The sequence below is a fragment of the Heterodontus francisci genome, chromosome 34 (assembly GCF_036365525.1).
Source record: "Heterodontus francisci isolate sHetFra1 chromosome 34, sHetFra1.hap1, whole genome shotgun sequence".
NCBI classification, from domain to species: Eukaryota; Metazoa; Chordata; class Chondrichthyes; order Heterodontiformes; family Heterodontidae; genus Heterodontus; species Heterodontus francisci.
Genome location: NC_090404.1, coordinates 34,910,791 through 34,926,216, shown reverse-complemented (window position 1 = coordinate 34,926,216; position 15,426 = coordinate 34,910,791). Strand labels below are relative to the sequence as shown.

General features: G+C 45.5%; 2 non-coding genes across 2 annotated transcripts; one reads left to right on the top strand and one right to left on the bottom strand.

Annotated features, from left to right (window-relative positions):
* Window positions 1-4,648: 4,648 nt before the first annotated feature.
* On the bottom strand, window positions 4,649-4,743 carry trnai-uau (transfer RNA isoleucine (anticodon UAU)). The gene is made up of 2 exons: window positions 4,706-4,743; window positions 4,649-4,684 (listed from the first exon to the last, which is right to left on the bottom strand). It is a non-coding gene; the product is annotated as a tRNA-Ile (tRNA).
* Window positions 4,744-15,331: 10,588 nt separating this feature from the next.
* On the top strand, window positions 15,332-15,426 carry trnai-uau (transfer RNA isoleucine (anticodon UAU)). The gene is made up of 2 exons: window positions 15,332-15,369; window positions 15,391-15,426. It is a non-coding gene; the product is annotated as a tRNA-Ile (tRNA).

The following is a 15,426-nucleotide window of genomic DNA, read 5'->3' as shown; positions in this document are numbered from 1 at the left end:
TTGGTTGGAGCTCCATGTTCACTGTGATTGTTTTAAACTTTGTTGCTGCTTTCACGGGAGAATCCCAGCTCTCCATTCCTCCACCACTGGCACCCACACTCAAACTGTATCTTTCTCCAGCACGCTGTTGTGAATGTCACAATTCCTGATTTACAAGTGTCCTCCGAATCACTGGACATGTGAGAGACAAGTTTGTAGATGCAGCCGAATGTACAGTAAATGATAATACTTTGAAAGTGGGAAGCTCCAGTGCAGCTTTTGTACAAAACAAAAAACGTCTCTGTCACAGAATGAGAATGGTCACTTCCTGGGGGACAAATAGCATCGGATCCACGTCTAAAAGGATTCCAATGACAATGATCGGATTCATTAGATTCAGGGAGAAAAACTCGGAAACTCATCCTGAACGTCATTTACATGCAGATCAGCTGAGGAATGATTGGATAAGGCTGGGTTTGTATTCCTTGGAACAGAGGAAGTTAAGGGGAGATGTAATGGAGGTGTATAAAATTATGAGGGACCTGTTTCTCATAAGACAGGCCAGAATGAGGTTTTCATTGCTGAAGCCACATTTAGCACTGTCAGTAGAAGAAAAACAATCAAGACAGAAAGAGAGTCATGATAGGGATAGCGTGGGAGAAAGAATTCTGAAGTTGAACCAGAAGATGAGAGTGAAGATTCATCATCACAAGTGGTTGAAGTGGCGACCAGGAAGAGTGGTGGAAGATGTGGGCCTCGTACATATTTAGTCAAGATGTTTTGTCGTGGAAAAGTTAAGTTTGGACATATCGTTCATTTTTTACCTTCAGAGGTTCGCAAAAAAAAGAAGGAAGTTGGAAAGAATCAAATGTGTCTGATAAATCAGATAGTTTTGTTACGAGTTGAGCACCAATAGTTACTCAAACACAAAACATGCCAGAAACTTGTGCAAGAAAATGTTTGAGTTCAGATCCAAGGCACAGTTAGAGAGACATGTCTGATGAAATGGAAATTTCAAATGTAGCTCAAGGTCAAAATCAGCCTCTGTTGGAGAAACCTCTCCTCAGACTCAGTCCAAGATGGGTCAAGGTCTTTCCACAAGTTCTGGAAATTTGAGTCAGGATAGAAGGTGCCAGAGAAGGTGCCAAGAAACGTGTAAGGTCAGTCCTAGCAAATACAGGCCAGTTGGTTTAACATCAGTAGTGGGTAAGATTTTCGTAACAATAGTCGGGGAAAATATCAATTTACACGTAGAGAGGTTCGAGGTAATTAAAATAACCAGCATGGATTTGTAAAAGACAGATCATGCATGACTAATTTAATTGAATTTTTTTATGAAGTAAAGGAGAATTTTGATGAAGGGAGTGTGCTGAATGTTGTTTATATGGATTTTAATAAAATATTTGATAAGGTATCACATTAAAGCCTTGTTAATAAAATTGTGACTCATGGAATAGGACGGTCAGTGTCCAGTTGGATAAAATATTGGCTTAAGGACTGAAAACAACAAGTCAAAGAAAATGGTTGTTTTTCAGACTGCAGGATGTTAGATAGTGATGTTCCCCAAGGGTCAGCGCTGATTTTTGTTCTTCATGTAAATGACATGAATCTAGGAATAGATAGCACAATTTCAAAATTTGATGATGACACCAAACTTGGAGCTGCAGCAACCAGTGAGCATAATATGAACAGCCTACAACAGGCCATAGATAGGACAGTAGAATGGACAGAATGGTGGCAGATAGAATTTTATCCTCACAAGTGTGAAGTGATGCATTTTGACAGAAGAATTAAGAAGAGGCAATGTAGACGTAATAGCATAGTTCGAAAGAGCGTGCTGGAACAGAGTGACCTGGGAGTGCTGGTGCATAGATCTTTGAAGGTGGCAAGATATACTGAGAGAATAGTTAGTAAAGCATAAGGAATCTTAGGCTTAATAAAAAGAAGTACTCAGTACAATTATGGTGAACCTTTATAAAGCTCTGGTTAGCCACAACTCTGTCCCACTCTTGTCATCACATTTCAGGAACGATATCGGTAGGGGAGGTCCTTAATGAATCCTTTGCTTCAGTATTCACTTGTGAGAGGGACCTTGTCGTTTGTGAGGACAGCGTGGAACAGGCTGATATGCTCGAACAGGTTGATGTTAAGAAGGAGGATGTGCTGGAAATTTTGAAAGACATGATGATAGATAAGTCCCCGGGGCCATAAGGGATATACCCAAGGTTATTACGGGAAGCGAGGGAAGAATTTGCCGTGCCATTGGCGATGATTCAGTTTAGTTCAGAGATACAGCATTGAAACAGGCCCTTCGGCCCATCGAGTCTGTGCCCACCATCAACCACTCATTTATACTAATCCTACACTAATCCCATATTCCTACCACATCCCCACCTGTCCCTATATTTCCCTATCACCTACCTATACTAGGGGCAATTTATAATGGCCAATTAACCTATCAACCTGCAAATCTTTGGCATGTGGGAGGAAACCGGAGCACCCGGAGGAAACCCACGCAGACACAGGGAGAACTTTGATGATCTTTGCGTCCTCACTGTCCACTGGAGTGGTACCAGATGATTGGAGGGTGGCAAATGTTATTCCCTTGTTCAAGAAAGGGAATAGGGATAACCCTGGGAATTACAGACCAGTCAGTCTTACCTTGGTGGTGGGCAAATTATTGGAGAGGATTCTGAGAGACAGGATTTATGATTATTTGTAAAAGCATAGTTTGATTAGAGACAGTCAGCATGGCTTTGTGAGGGGCAGGTCATGCCTCACAAGCCTTATTGAATTCTTTGAGGATGTGACAAAACACATTGATGAAGGAAGAGCAGTGGATGTGGTGTATATGGCGTTTGATAAGGTTCCCCATGGTAGGCTCATTCAGACAGTAAGGAGGCATGGGATACAGGGAAATTTGGCCGTCTGGATACAGAATTGGCTGGCCCATAGAAGACAGAGTGTGGTAGTAGGTGGAAAGTATCAGCCTGGAGCTCGGTGACCAGTGGTGTTCCGCAGGGATCTGTTCTGAGACTTCTGCTCTTTGTGATTTTTATAAATGACTTGGATGAGGAAGTGGAAGGTTGGTTTAGTAATTTTGCCGATGACACAAAGGTTGCTGGAGTTGTGGATAGTGTGGCGGGCTGTTGAAGGTTGCAACGGGACATTGACAGGATGCAGAGCTGGGCTGAGAAGTGGCAGATGGAGTTCAACCTGGAAAAGTGTTAAGTGATTAATTTTGGAAGGTCGAATTTGAATGCAGAATACAGGCTTAAAGACAGGATTCTTGGCAGTGTGGAGGAACAGAGGGATCTTGGGGTCCATGTCCATAGATCACTCAAAGGTGCCACCCAAGTTGATAGGTTTGTTAAGAAGGCATATGGTCTGTTGGCTTTCGTTAACAGGGGGATTGCGGTTAAGAGCAGCGAGGTTGTGCTGCAACTCTATAAAGCCCTGGTTAGACCACACTTGGAATATTGTGTTCAGTTCTGGTCGCCTCATTATAAGAAGGATGTGGAAGCTTTCGAGAGTTTGCAGAGGAGATTTACCAGGATGCTGCATGGACTGGAGGGCATGTCTCATGCAGAAAGGTTGAGGGAGCTCGGGCTTTTCTCATTGTAGCGAAGAATGATGAGAGGTGACTTGATAGAGGTGTATAAGATGATGAGAGGCATAGATAGAATGGATAGCCAGAGTCTTTTACCCAGGGCAGAAAGGGCTATCACCAGGGGGCATAATTTTAAGGTGACAGGAGGAAGGTTTAGAGGAGATGTCAGAGGTAGGTTCTTTACACGGAGAGTGGTGGGTGCGTGGAATGCACTGCCAGCGGCGGTAGTAGAAGCAGATACATTAGGGACATTTAAGCAACTCTTGGATAGGTACATGGATGATAGTAGAATGAAGGGTATGTAGGTAGTTTGATCTTAGAGTAGGTAAAAGGGTCGGCACAACAACGTGGGCCGAAGGGCCTGTACTGAGCTGTACTGTTCTGTGTACTATGTTCTATGATATGACGGTCCTTGAGAGGGTTCAGAGGAGATTTAGCAGAAGGGTTCCAGGGATGGAGCATTTTAGTTACAAGGTTAGGTTAGCATCCGCAGTATTTTGCTTTTATTTTCGGTTGGCAGAGCTGGGGTTGTTCTCCTTAGAACAAAAGAGATTGAGGGGAGATTTAATAGAAGTGTACCAGATTATGACAGGCTTGGATAAGTTAGACAAGGAAAAATTGTTCCCATTAACAGACTGCACAAGGAGTAGCGACCACAAATTGCCAGTTCTGTGGAAAAAAAGGATGTGGGGGAGTATGAGGAAGCACTGTTTTTATATCTCAAGTGATAATGACCTGGAACTCGCAGCCCACAAGAGTGGTGGAAGCAGAAATGATCAATGCCTTCAGGAGGAATTCTGAGAAAAGCAGACTTGCAGGGCTACGGGCATCGAGCCTGACTGCGTTGCTCTGTGCAGAGATGGCATGGACTGAGTTGTCTCCTTCTCTGCTGGAAATAACTATGCAGTTTTGCAGTGCTCTCACCGCACGTGGCTCCTGTTCCTTTGATGTCACCTCACAGTGATATTGTTCCCCTTCTTCTGGCCAGTTCAGACGAACGAACCACTGCTCTCTGCACTGTGCAGCTGTCTCTCATTGCTCCCCGTGTCTAAAATTCTGTGCTCCAGGTGAGGCTCGAACTCACAACCTCGGCATAGCTCATTAATTGCACTGCTGTATAAGTACCACACGCTTACCGATTGCGCCACAGGAGCCACATTACTCCTAACATATTATGGCGAATTACAGGCAAGTGAGCCGAACATCAGTCATCTGGAAAATGTCTGAATCTATCATTAAGGAAGTATTAACAAGCACTGGGAAAATCATTCTCTGATCAAACGAAGTCAACATGTTTTTACCGAATGGAAATCTTGATTGACAGATTTATTCCAGAATTCTGAGGATGTAACTGAAAGGGCAGGAATGTAGTATAATTGGATTTCCAAAAGGCATTCGGTAAGATGCCATCGAAGATTAATACACTAGATAAAGGCTCATGGAATTGAAGTAATATATTAACATGCAAGGAGGATTTAAAGGTTAACAGACAGAAAGCAACGAGTAGGGATAAATGGAGCATTTTCAAGATATCAGACTGCAACTCGTGGAGTGCCTCAAGGATCAGTGCTGGGGCCAAAGCTTTGTCCAATACCGAGTGTGTGGTGGAAGCGGATTCGGTCCTGTTTTGAAGAGAAGATTGGTCCTTATCATCATTGATGCCAGCCTCGAGAGAATTCCATTAAATCCACGTGCTATCAAGAGACAGGTGAAAGCACTGAATATAGAAAACACGATGGGCCCTGACACAATTCCAACTGTCATACTGAAGACCTGTGCTCTCGAACCAGCTGTGGCCTTAGAGAAGCTGTTTCAGTACAATTGCAAAACGCACATCTTCCTGACAATGCGCAATTTGCCCAGCTATGTCCTGTCTCCAAAAATCGGGAAAAGTCTAATCCACCCATTAATTACCCCATCAGTCTGCTCTCAATCATCAGCAAAGTTGTGGAAGGTATCGTTGACAGTGCTATCAATAAACACTTCCTCAGTAACACATCGCTGACCGATGCTCAGTTTGTGTTCCACCAGGGGCACTCAATTCCAGACTTGCAACCTTGACCAAACATGGAAAATAGAGCTGTATTCAAGAGGTGACAGTGACTGAAATTGACATAAAAATAACATTAGACCTAGTATGGGATCAAGGAGCCCGAGCTAAACTGGAGGCAATGGGAAAGAGGGGGAAAATTCTCCACGAGATGACGTCTTACCTAACACAAAGGTATGTCCCAGGGGGAGTGTTTGCTCGAGTGGTTCGGCGGGGGGGGATTGAACTAAAATGGCAGGGGGATGGGAAACTTTGCAAGGAGTCAGAGGAAGGGGGATCAAGGACAAGAACAAAAGACATTAAGGGGAATAAGAAAAGTGATAGGCAGAGAAATCAAGGGGCTGAATCAAACAGGGCCACTGTGAAAAATAGTGGGAAGGAGACAAGCAACGTAAAAAAGACAAGCCTTAAGGCTTTGTGACTTAAAGTGTGGAGTATTAACAATCTTCTTCTTTGGCCTCCTTGTCTTGGGAGACAATGGGTAAGCGCCTGGAGGTGGTCAGTGGTTTGTGGAACAGCGCCTAGAGTGGCGAAAAAGGTCAATTCGAGAGTGACAGACTCTTCCACAGGTACTGCAGATAAAATTGGTTGTCGGGGCTGTTCCATAGTTGGCTCTCCCCTTGCACTTCTGACTTTTTTCCTGCCAACTGCTAAGTCTCTTTGACTCGCCACACGTTAGCCCCGCCTTTATGGCTGCCACCAGCTCTGGAGATCACTGACAACTGACTCGCACGACTTGTGATCCATGTCACAGGACTTCATGTCGCGTTTGCAGACATGTTTAAAGCGGAGACATGGACGGTTGGTGGGTCTGATACCAGTGACGAGCTCACTGTACAATGTGTCATTGTGGATCCTGCCATCTTCCATGCAGCTCACATGGCCAAGCCATCTCAAGTGCCACTGGCTCAGTAGGGTGTATAAGTTGGGGATGTTGGCCGCCTCAAGGACTTCTGTGTTAGAGATACGATGCAGCCTCTTGATGCCACGGATTCTCCGGAGGCAGCGATGATTGAATGAATTGAAACTTCGCTCTTGGCTGACATACGTTGTCCAGGCCTCGTTGCTGTAGAGCAAAGTACTGAGGATACAGGCTTGATACACTCGGAACTTTGTGCTCCGTGTCTGTGCGCCATTTTCCCACACTCTCTTGGCCTGTCTGGACATAGCAGTGGAAGCCTTTCCCATGCGCTTGTTGATTTGTGCATCGAGAGACAGGTTACTGGTGATAGTTGAGCCCAGGCAGCTGAACTCTTGAACCACTTCCAGAGCGTGGTCGCCAATATTGATGGATGGAACATTTCTGACGTCCTGTCCCAAGATGTTCGTTTTCTTGAGACTGATGGTTAGGCCAAATTCGTTGCAGGCAGCCGAAAACCTGTCGATGATACTCTGCAGACACTCTCCAGTGTGAGATGTTAATGCAGCATCGTCAGCAAAGAGGAGTTCCCTGATGAGTACTTTCCGTACTTTGGTCTTCGCTCTTAGATGGGAAAGGTTGAACAACCTGCCACCTGATCTTGTGTGGAGGAAAATTCCTTCTTCTGAAGACTTGAACACATGTGAGAGCAGCAGAGAGAAGAAGATCCCAAACAGTGTGGGTGCGAGAACACAGCCCTGTTTCACGCCACTCAGGATAGGAAAGGGATCTGATGAGGCATCGCTATGCTGAATTGTGCCTTTCATATTGTCATGGAATGAGGTGATGATACTTAGTAGCTTTGGTGGACATCCGATCTTTTCTCGTAGTCTGAAGAGACCACGTCTGCTGACGAGGTCAAAGGCTTTGGTGAGATCAATGAAAGCAACGTAGAGGGGCATCTGTTCACAGCCTTTCTCCTGCAGCTGACGACGTGAGAACAGCATATCAATGGTCAATCACTCTGCTCGAAAGCCACACTGTGCCTCAGGGTAGACACACTCGGCCAGCATCTGGAGCCTTTTTGAAGGGACTCGAGCGAAGACTTTTCCCACTGTGCTGAGCAGGGATATTCGATGGTAGTTGTTGCAGTCACTGCATTCACCTTTGTTCTTACAGAGGGTGATGATATTGGCATCGCGCATGTCCTGTGGTACTGCTCCCTCGTCCCAGCACAGGCAAAGCATTTCGTCGAGTGCTGAGAGTATAGCAGGCTTAGCACTCTTGATTATTTCAGGGGCAATGCCATCCTTCCCAGGGGCTTTTCCACTGGCTAGAGAATCAATGGCATCAGTTCCGATTTTGTTGGATGTACGTCCAGCTCATTCATGACTGGCAGAGACTGGGCTGCATTCAGGGCGGTCTGAGTGACAACATTTTCCCTGGAGTGTAGTTCTAGGTAGCGCTCCACCCAGAGGTCCATTTGCTTGCGTTGGTCAGTGATTGTGTCCCGATTTAGATTTGAGGGGGCGATCGTCTTGATGGTTGGCCCAGAAGCTCTCTTAATGCCATCATACATATCTCTGATGTTTCCGGTGTCGGAGGCAAGCTGAATATGGCTGCATAGGTGTTGCCATTAGTCATTTGCTCAGTGCCTGGCTGTTCTTTGTGCAGCGTTTCTGGCTGCATTAAGTGCTACGGATGTCAGCTCGATGGGGGCTGTGGATAAGAAATTCTGCTCATGTTGATGTGCGAGTAGCTCTTCTGCTTGGAGTGATGCAGCTTCTTTGGTTTGAGTCTAACCTTGCTGCACACCAGGCAGTGGCCGGTTTAGCAATAAATTGGATGAATTAATTGCACAAATGGATGTAAATGGGTATGATATAGTTGGGATTACGGAGACACCGCTGCAGGCTGACCAGAGATGGGAAACGAACATCCAGGGTTATTTGAAATAAAAACAAAAAGTGCTGGAAATACTCAGCAGGTCTGGTAGCATCTGTGGAGAGAGAAGCAGAGTTAACGTTTCAGGTCAGTGACCCTTCTTCAGAGCTGGCAAATATTAGAAATGTAAAAGGTTATAAGCAAGTAAAGTGTGGGTGGGGCAAGAGATAACAAGGAGAAGGTGTAGATAGGACAAGGTCACAGAATAGCTGTGAAGGTCATGGAGCAAAGATATGTTAATGGTGTGTTGAAAGACAAAGCATTCGTACAGAAAGGGTGTTAATGGACTGAAAATTGAACAGCCGCAATTGCCAACATGAAAAAAATAGTGGGTAAGCAATCTGAACAAACTAATGTATGGCAGATGAAGTATAATGTGAATAAATGTAAGGTTATCCACTTTGGTGGCAAAAGCAGGAAGGCACATTATTATCTGAATGCCTATAAACTGAGAGAGGAGAATATCCAATGAGACCTGGGTGTTCTCGTACACCAGTCACTAAACGTAAGCATGCAGGTGCGACAGGTGTTCAAATAAATGCAAATGTTATGTTGGCCTTCGTTGCGATAGGATTCGAGTACAGGAGCATGAATGTCTTGCTGCAATTATACAGGGCCTTGGTGAGGCCACACCTGGAATACTGTGTAGTTTTGGTCTCTTTATCTGAGGTAGGATGTTCTTGCTGTCGAGGGAGCGCAACAAGCCAAAAGACTTGCAGGTTGGTAGGTAAATTGGCCATTATAAATTGTCACTAGTATAGGTAGGTGGTAGGGAAATATAGGGACAGATGGGGGTGTTTGGTAGGAATATGGGATTAGTGTAGGATTAGTATAAATGGGTGGTTGATGTTCGGCACAGACTCGGTGGGCTGAAGGGCCTGTTTCAGTGCTGTATCTCTAATCTAAACCACATTCCAAAGTGGCAATCTGTGTGTGGAGCCGGAGGTTATAGGTGAGGTTTTAAAAGATTACTTTTCACCTGTGTTCACTATGGAGAAGGATGATGTGGGTGTCGAGATCAGGGAGGGAGATTGTGATATACTTGAACATATTAACATTGAAAGGGAGGAATCATTAGCTGTTTTAGCGGGCTTAAAATTTGATAAATCCCCAGGCCAAGATGAGATGTATCCCAGGCTATGATGTGAGGCAAGGGAGGTGATAGCAGGGGCTCTGACACAAATTTCCAGATCCTCTCTGGCCACAGGAGACATACCAGAGGATTGGAGGACAGCGAATGTGGTACCTTTATTCAAGAAGGGTAGCAGGGATAAAGCAGGTAATGACAGACTGGTGAGTCTAACATCAGTGGTTGGGCAACTATTGGAAGAAATTGTGAGGGACAGGATTAATCTCCACTTGGAGAGGCAGGGATTAACCAGAGATAGTCAACATGTCTTTGTAAGAGGGAGGGGTTGGGGGGGGGGGTGGGGGGGGGGGGCGGTGATCGTGACTAACTAACCTGATTGAATTCTTTGAGGTGGTGACTAGATGTGTAGATGTGGGTAAACCAGTTGATGTAGTCAAATGGACTTTAGTAAGTCTTTTGATAAGGTCCCGCATGGGAGATTGGTTAAGAAGGTAAAGGCCCATGGGATGCAGTGAAATTTGGCAAAGTGGATCCACAATTGGCTTAGTGGCAGGAGGCAGAGGGTGGTCGTCGAGGGTTGTTTTTGTGAGTGGAAGCCTGTGACCAGTGGTGTAGCGCAGGGATCAGTGCTGGGACCCTTGCTGTTTGTAGTGTACATGAATGATTTAGACATGAATATAGGAGGTGTGATCACTATGTTCGCAGATGACACGAAAATTGGTGGCGTCATAAATAGTGAGGAGGAAAGCCTTAGATTACAGGACGATATAGAGGGGCTGGTAAGATGGGCAGAGCAGTGGCAAATGGAATTTGATCCTGATAAGTGTGAGGTGATGCATTTTGGGATGACTAACAAGGCAATGGAATATACAATGGATGGTAGGACCCTAGGAAATACAGAAGGTCAGAGGGACCTTGGTGTACTTGTCTATAGATCACTGAAAGCAGCAGCACTGGTAGATGAGGTGGTTAGGCAGACATATGAGATAATTGCCTTTATCAGCTGAGGCATAGAATATAAGAGCAGGGAGGTTATGATGGAGCTGTATCAAACGCTAGTTAGGCCACAGCTGGAGTACTGTGCACAGTACTCTGGGCAGCACACTGTAGAAAGGATGTGATTGCCCTGGAGAGGGTGTTGAGGAGATTCACGACGATGTTGCCTGACCTGGAGCATTTCCGCTATGAAGAGAGACTGAAATGGCTCTGGTTATTTTCCTTAGAGCAGAGAAGACTGAAGGGGGACATGATTGAGGTATACAAAAGTATGAGGGGCATTGATAGGTTAGATAGGAAGAAACGTTTACCTTAGCGGAGGGGTCAATAACAAGGGGGCATAGATTTAAGGTGCGGGGGCAGGATGTTTAGAGTGGATTTGAGGGAAAAAGTTCACTCAGAGGGCGGTTGGAATTTGGACAACACCACCTGAAGGATTGGAAGAGGCAGGAACCCTCACAACATTTACCAAGTATTTCGATGAGCACTTGAAACGGCAGAGAATACAAGGCTATGGACCAAGTGCTGAAAAATGGGATTAGAATAATTCGGTGCTTCATTCCCAGCACAGACACAATTGGCCAAAGGGCGTGTTTTTCTGCTGTATAACTCTATGACCGGCAGAGTTGCGAACCATTTGCTTTTTTTTTAATGCCAGTCACGTTTGTGAGAGTTGTCATAACAGTAAAAGAAACTGATTACTTTCTGACCAGGAATCAAACCCAGAACGCGAGAGTGAATGCATTGAGCCCACTCCACTCGAACACCAGTGAAGCTCGCCCACGCCTTTTAATATTAGCTGCTTTTCCCATTTCTTCCCCTTCAACAGGCTGATTTGTTTGTTTATTTCTCACCCATTTTTTGCCTTTTGTTCAGTTTATGACAAATCCTCAATCTCTGATTGATACTGAGACATTTGAACATTTCCAACCAGCAAAGTGAGCAGCCAACTCTAGAAAGGTAAACACTGCTGCCACTGTGCGTCGGTGGTAGAGGGAGTGAATGTTTGTAGATGGGGTGCCAATCAAGTGGGCTGCTTTGTCCTGGATGGTGTCGTGCTTCTTGAGTGTTGTTGGAGTTGCACCCATCCAGGCAAGTGGAGAGTATTCCATCCCACTCCTGACTTGTAGATGGTGGACAGGCTTTGGGGCGTCAGGAGGTGCGTTACTCTCCTCAGGATTCCTTGCCTCTGACCTGCTCTTGCAGCCACGATATTTATATGGCTACTCCAGTTCAGTTTCTGGTCAATGGTAACCCCTAGGATGCTGAGAGTTGGGGATTCTGCGATGGTTATGCTGTTGAATGTCAAGGGGAGATGGTTAGATTGTTTCTTGTTGGTGATGGCCATTGCCTGGCACTTGTATGGCGGGAATGTTACTTGCCACTTCTCAGCGCAAGCCTGGATATTGTCCAGGTCTTGCTGCATTTCTACACAGACTGCTTCAGTATCTGAGGTGTCACGAATGGTGCTGAACATTGTGCAATCATCCGTGAACATCCCCACTTCTGACCTTATGATTGAAGGAAGGCCATTGATGAAGCAGCTGAAGATGGTTGGGCCTAGGACACTATCCTGAGGAACTCCTGCAGTGATGTCCTGGAGCTCAGATGATTGACCTCCAACAACCACAACCATCTTCCTTTGCGCGAGATATGATTCCAGCCAGCGGAGGATGTTCCCCCTGATTCCCATTGACCTCTGTTTTGCTATGGCTCCTTAATGCCATACTCAGCCAAATGCTGCCTTGATGTCAAGGGCAGTCACTCTCACCTCACCTCTTGAGTTCAGCTCTTTTGTCCATGTTTGAACCAAGGCTGTAATGAGGTCAGGAGCTGATTGGCCCTGGCAGAACCCAAACTGAGCATCACTGAGCAATGGTTTACCCCGTATCCTGAGACTATGACCCCTGGTTCTGGACTCCCTCACCATCGGGAACATCCTTCCTGCATCTACCCTATCAAGGCCTATTAGAAATTTATAGGTTTCTGTGAGATCCAGCGCCTAACCCCCACCCCACCACCGCCCCCCCCCCCGCCCCTTCACTCTTCTGAACTCCAGAGAATATAATCCTCACCAATTCAATCTCTCACATGTCAGTTTCGCCATCCCAAAATTCAGTCTGGTGCACCTTTGTTGCACTCCCTCTATAGCAAGAACATCCTACTTCAGATAAGGAGACCAAAGCTACACAGCATTCCAGGTGTGGCCTCACCAAGGCCCTGTATAATTGCAGCAAGACATTCCTGTTCCTTTACTCGAATCCTATCGCAATGAAGGCCAACATAACATTTGCCTTTATTTAAACACCTGTCGCACCTGCATGCTTACGTTTCGTGACTGGTATACGAGAACACCCAGGTCTCGTTGCATATTCTCCTCTCTCAGTTTATAGGCATTCAGATAATAATCTGCCTTCCTGTTTTTGCTACCAAAGTGGATAACCTCACATTATTCACATTATACTTCATCTGCCATCCATTAGTTTGTTCAGTTTGCTTACCCACTGTTTTTTTCATTTTGGCCCTTGTGGCTGTTCAATTTTCAGTCCGTTAACACCCTTTCTGTCCGAATGCTTTGTCTTTTAGCACACCATTAACATATCTTTGCTCCATGACCTTCTGGTCAGCTATTCTGTGGCCTTGTCCTATCTACACCTTCTCCTTGTTATCTCTTGCCCCACCCACACTTTACTTGCTTATAACATTTTACATTTCTAATATTTGCCAGTTCTGAAGACAGGTCACTGACCTGAAACGTTAACTCTGCTTCTCTCTCCACAGATGCTGCCAGACCTGCTGAGTATTTCCAGCATTTTTTGTTTTTATTTCAAATAACCCTGGATGTTCGTTTCCCATCTCTGGTCAGCCTGCAGCAATGTCTCCGTAATCCCAACTATATCATACCCATTTACATCCATTTGTGCAATTAATTCATCCAATTTATTGCTAATCCCGGCCACTCCCTGGTGTGCAGCAAGGTTAGACTCAAACCAAAGAAGCTGCATCACTCCAAGCAGAAGAGCCACTCGCACATCAACACGAGCAGAATTTATTATCCACAGCTGTTGCATAAATTTCTAAATTCACTTGAAAAAGCCCTTCAAAACACTCCCACAGGGGATGCAGAGACCAAGTGGAGTGGAGTGGGCTCAATGCATTCACTCTCGCGTTCTGGGTTTGATTCCTGGTCAGAAAGTAATCAGTTTCTTTTACTGTTATGACAACTCTCACAAACGTGACTGGCATTAAAAAAAAAGCAAATGGTTCGCAACTCTGCCGGTCATAGAGTTATACAGCAGAAAAACACGCCCTTTGGCCAATTGTGTTTGTGCTGGGAATGAAGCACCGAATTATTCTAATCCCATGTGGATCAGAGACGCCATCTATGAGTCAGCTTTGACCACCTATGGAAAACGTGTGAAGCAGAATGCAGACTGGTTTCAATCTCAGTTTGAAGAGCTGGAACCTATCATAGCCGCGAAGTGCATTGCACTGTTGAACTACAAGAAAGCCCCCATCGAGCTGACATCCGTAGAACTTAAAGCAGCCAGAAACGCTGCTCAAAGAACAGCTAGACGCTGAGCAAATGACTACTGGCAACACCTATGCAGCCATATTCAGCTTGCCTCCGACACCGAAAACATCAGAGATATGTATGATGGCATTAAGAGAGCTTCTGGGCCAACCATCAAGAAGATCGCCCCCTCAAATCCAAATCGGGGACACAATCACTGACCAACGCAAGCAAATGGACCTCTGGGTGGAGCGATCCCGAGAACTGCACTCCAGGGAAAATGTGGTCACTCAGACCGCCCTGAATGCAGCCCAGTCTCTGCCAGTCATGGATGAGCTGGACGTACATCCAACAAAATCGGAACTGATGCCATTGATTCTCTAGCCAGTGGAAAAGCCCCTGGGAAGGATGGCATTGCCCCTGAAATAATCAAGAGTGCTCAGCCTGCTATACTCTCAGCTCTCGACGAAATGCTTTGCCTGTGCTGGGACGAGGGAGCAGTACCACAGGATATGCACAATGCCAATATCATCACCCTCCATAAGAACAAAGGTGACCGCAGTGACTGCAACAACTACCATCGAATATCCCTGCTCATTGACAGGAAGATGTGCTTTTTGCAATTGTACTTAACCAGCTTCTCTCAGGCCACAGCTGGTTCGAGAGCACAGATCTTCAGTATGACAGTTGGAATTGTGTCAGGGCCCATTGTGTTTTCTATATTCAGTGCTTTCACCCGTCTCTTGATAGCACGTGGATTTAATGGAATTCTCTCGAGGCTGGCATCAATGATGATAAGGACTAATCTTCTCTTCAACCCAGGACCGAATCCACTTCCACCACACACTCGGTGTTGGACAAAGTTTGGCCCCAGCACTGATCCTTGAGGCACTCCACGAGTTGCAGTCTGATATCTTGAAAATGCTCCATTTATCCCTACTCGTTGCTTTCTGTCTGTTAACCTCTAAGTCCTCCTTGCATGTTCATATATTACTTCAATTCCATGAGCCTTTATCGAGTGTATTAATCTTCGATGGTATCTTACCGAATGCCTTTTGGAAATCCAATTATACTACATTCCTGCCCTTTCAGTTACATCCTCAGAATTCTGGAATAAATCTGTCAATCAAGATTTCCATTCAGTAAAAACATGTTGACTTCGTTTGATCAGAGAATGATTTTCCCAGTGCTTGTTAATACTTCCTTTTTGATTGATTCGGACATTTTCCAGATGACTGATGTTCGGCTAACTTGCCTGTAATTCGCCATACTATGTTGGGGGCAATGTGGCTCCTGTGGCGCAATCGGTAAGCGCGTGGTACTTATACAGCAGTGCAATTAATGAGCTATGCCGAGGTTGTGAGTTCGAGCCTCACCTGGAGCA